Genomic DNA, 4353 nt, shown 5'->3' with positions numbered 1-4353 from the left:
AATCTAGGGGCAATTAAATGTTGAGTGCATAAATGAATATGTAAGTGGAATGTTGATAAATTATTGATTGATGTCCTAATAGTCTTAATACAGCTTAGTTATATCACTGATTATCTAGACGATTCTGCTTCCATGAATTGGTTTTTCTAGCTCCATTCTTTTCTTTCCAAATCATCAGGAATGCTCGATTTACTGTCTGGCTAACCAGGAGCTGGCTGGTGTCTTTTCATCCTTGAGCCAAGGGCCTTCACTCATCACTCTTTCTTTCCTTGATTATTACTTCCAAGTGATACATGTACTCTCTTATGATCATCTCTTCTTCTAACACATGCCCCACGATGAGAAGGACTTAGCCTGGCTGGTTACTCCCATAAGGACAAATGCCAACTAAAAATAAGAAGCTCAACTCTTTGTTAAGGACGGAATTGTGCCCCACACTAAATTTGTATGTGAAAGTCCTACCCTCCAGTGTGACTTTATTGGCAGAAAGGGCCTTTAGAGAGCTAATTAAGGTTAGATGAGATGACAAAGGTTGGGCTTCAGTAAGATAAGACTGGTGTTCTTCTAAAAGGAGAAAGAGACACAAGAGATCTCTCTCTCTGTGCATGCAGAAAAGCATACATGGCAGAGAGTGAAAAGGTAACTGTCTCCAAGATAGGAAGAGCAGTCTCACCAAAAGCCAGCCCCCCTGGCACCTTCATCCTGGCCTTTCAGCCTCGAGAACAGTGAGGGAATAAACATCTGTTGTTTAAGTTACCCAATCCGTAGTGTTTTGTTAGGAAGCCTATAATGACTAACTGACTAATATATTCTCCACGTTCAAAATAAGAAAAGAGGCACCTTTTGCTTAGGGCATTTACTTTAGAAAGCTTGTACATCTTTGTCATTTTGAAATGTACATAAATATTCTTAAAATATAACTTAGTCTCTTGTTAGCTTTAAGACCCAGGGATGCTGCTCTCAAAGCCTGGGAATCATCACTTTGAAAATTATCAAGAAATATAACACCTCCATTTCTCAGGTTCAGTAGGAGGCTGGGAGGGTAAGTTCAGCAGGCAGCTTTCTCCAAGTTGCAAGAAAACCTACTTTTATAAAGACATAAGAAGTTTATTTTTTTCTTTGAATAAAGCCAACTGTCAAACACAGATGGTTCCTCCAACTACTAAGAAAATTTAAAATGAAAGGTGTGTGACAAATGGGACTGTAAAGTCCCCTTGAGGACAAGTTATTACTTACCTTGAGAATGTGTACGTTAAAAGTTATATCTCCTTGTTATTTAAAAAGGTGAGATTTTTTTTTCTGCCGTTGCAATTTCTGAGCTGATTTCCTGAGATGTGCATCTCACTCTGGTTTAATGCTAAAAGAAATAAAGGTTATTCAATTAGGAAAAGAGGAAGTCAGATTGTCTCTATTTGCACATGACATGATTGTACATTTAAAGGACCCCATTGTCTCAGCCCAAAATCTCCTTAAGCTGATAAGCAACTTCACCAAAGTCTCAGGATACAAAATCAATGTGCAAAAATCGCAAGCATTACTATACACAATGGACACAGTGCCAAATCATGACTGAACTCCCATTCACAACTGCTACAAAGGGAATAAAATACATAGAATTACAACTAACAAAAGATGTGAAGGACCTCTTCAAAAAGAGCGACAAGCCACTGCTCAAGAAAAGGAGAGAGGACACAAACAGATAGAAAAACATTTCATGCTCATGGTTAGGAGGAATCGATATTGCAAAAATGGCCATACTGCCCAAAATGATTTACACATTCAATGCTATCTCCATCAAGCTACCAATGACTTTCTTCATAGAATTGGAAAAAACCACCTTAAGCTTTATATGGAACCAAAAGAGAACCAACACAGAGAACCAAGACAATCCTAAGCACACAATTCTGGAGGCATCATACTACCTGACTTCAAACTATACTACAAGGCTACAGGAATCAAAACAGCATGGTGCTGGTACCAAAACAGATATATAGACCAATGGGACAGAACAGAGGCCTTGAAAGTAACACCACACAGCTACAACTGCCTGATCTTTGACAAACCTGACAAAAACAAGCAATGGGGAAAGGTTACCCTATTTAACAAATGGTGTTGGGAAAACTGGCTAGCCATATGCAGAAAGCTGAAACTGGATCCCTTCCTTGCACCTTATACAAAAATTAACTGCAGATGGATTAAAGATTTAAACATAAGACCTGACACCATAAAAACCTGAGAAGAAAACCTAGGCAATACCATTCTGGACATAAGCATAGGCAAGGACTTCATGACTAAAACACCAAAAGCAATGGCAACAAAAGCCAAAATAGACAAGTGGGACCTAATTAAACTCAAGAACTTGTGCACAGGAAAAGAAACTATCGTTAGAGTGTTTTTCTAATGGGGGGAGGAGGAACATCATAGGGAGGGGAACATCACACGCTGGGGCCTGCAGGTGGGAGGTGAGGGCTAGGGGAGGAAGAGGCAGGGGTGGGGAGATTGGGAAGGGATAACATTAGGAGAAATACCTAGTGTAGATGATGGGAGGATCAGATACAGCAAAGCACCAAGACACCTGCATACCTATGTAACAAACCTGCACGTTCTGCACACGTACCCAGGAAATTAAATAATATTTTAAAAACTGTTTTCTTTCTCTTCTACCTTTGTGGAGAAGTTTTCTTGGTTGGGAGGGTATTTTGTTTTCAATTACGTATCTCTAACACCTCCCAGTCTCAGTGAGAATATTAGGCAGTATATAAACACGTTTTAAATTAACATCTATATCTCCCCATCTGTATTAGTCCAATTTGCATTGCTGTAATAAAGGAATACCTGACGCTGGGTAATTTATAGGGAAATGAGGGTGATTAGAATCATGGTTGTACAGACTGCCCAAGAAGCATGGCATCAGCATCGGCTTCTTGTGAGGCCTCAGGGAGCTTACAATCATGGCAGAAGACAAAGGGGAGCTGGCACCTAACATGGTGAGAAAGGAAGCAAGAGAGAGATGGGGGCAGTACCACCTTTAACAACCAGATCTCAGTGAGTGACAAGAGCAAGAATTCAGCCATTACCGTGAGGAGAGCACCCAGCCATTCATGAAGGATCTGCCCCATGAGCCAACACCTCCCTCCCAGCAGGCCCTACCTCCAACACTGGGGATTACATTTCAACATGAGATTTGGAGGGGCCAAACGTCCAAACTATATCACCGTCTCTGTTACTGCTGTATCTACACAAATAATGAGAGATTCTATTGGACTTCATTATGTCTTAATTCTGCTGCCCATATCAGATAAACAGTGATAGGCTGGTAGTGAGGAATCAAAAGTATAGGCCAAAACTATACTCAACTGGCCATAGCATCAATTTAAATGTTTGGATAAATCACATTTCTCTGGTTAGTGGGCGGATTTGTGGAAATTGCCCTGTGCTTACAGTTGGAAGAATTTGGATTTGAATTCAGTTCCACCACTTTCTCTCTATGTAAGTATTACCAGTCTCCTAATTTCACCCTGAAGCCCAATCACCTCATCTGAAAATGTCTCATGTTTCTTATAGGGTCACTGAGAGACCAGATGAAATATTACAGGTGTGCTTTCCACGATGAACATGTGAACCATAGTGTTTTCTTAGTATTCACTAACCTTGCCATCTAAAGGGACTGTGACTTTTACTAGCTAGTTTCCAAAGGGGCTTATGCCTAAAGGAAAGGAAAACTGACTTTTTCCATATCCAGTTCATCTCTCTATTCTTCTACCCCTTTAAACTTCTTCATAAGGACTTTCCTGCCTTTCAACATTATTTTCTTTCTTGAATAACATAGGACATGGTGCTCACAGTTCTGCACGTGTAATATGTTCTGCATTGGGGGTTATGGATCCTAAGGGGGATGCCCTATCAAGTTAAATTGTCTTTTCAGAAAAGAATTCAAGGTGTTTATAAACTGAGGGAACACAATGACTTCAAGTGGAAAATGAAATGAGGAATAACTGCAGACCACAAGACAGCAGTGCCATTTAGAGCTAGGTCCAGTGTGTTCTAAATCTACAATGAACACACTTTACATCATAAATATGTATTATAAGTAAACAACCAAGCTTTCTGTTGTGATTTATTTATTTAGGTTTCTCTCTAATTTGGTCTTGCGGTCTCTCTTTAAAGGAGGCCAGAAACCAGCCCCTCTCCAGGAGAGCCCTGGCCAGGTGGAAAGGTAGGCTCTGGGGTGTCAGTCAGGTAAGGCACAAGGAGGAGGCAGGACCAAAACGCAGGAACAGAAGAAATCTCTAACTTACACATCCCAGAGAAGTTCGGGGAGCGTCTGGAGCCCGAGGGGCAGTCTGGAGGTCA

General features: G+C 40.7%; 1 long non-coding RNA gene across 1 annotated transcript; it reads right to left on the bottom strand.

The window, feature by feature from the left end:
- Positions 1-1290: 1290 nt before the first annotated feature.
- On the bottom strand, positions 1291-2744 carry LOC116547565. Its single transcript, XR_004267093.1, has 2 exons — positions 2529-2744; positions 1291-1357 (listed from the first exon to the last, which is right to left on the bottom strand). It is a non-coding gene; the product is annotated as an uncharacterized LOC116547565 (long non-coding RNA).
- Positions 2745-4353: the final 1609 nt, after the last annotated feature.

The sequence above is a fragment of the Sapajus apella genome, unplaced genomic scaffold (genome assembly GCF_009761245.1).
Source record: "Sapajus apella isolate SASKATOON/1434 unplaced genomic scaffold, GSC_monkey_1.0 scaffold3604, whole genome shotgun sequence".
NCBI classification, from domain to species: domain Eukaryota; kingdom Metazoa; phylum Chordata; class Mammalia; order Primates; family Cebidae; genus Sapajus; species Sapajus apella.
The sequence above is the reverse complement of the archived record's forward strand: the minus strand, read 5'-3'. Positions and strand labels throughout refer to the sequence as shown.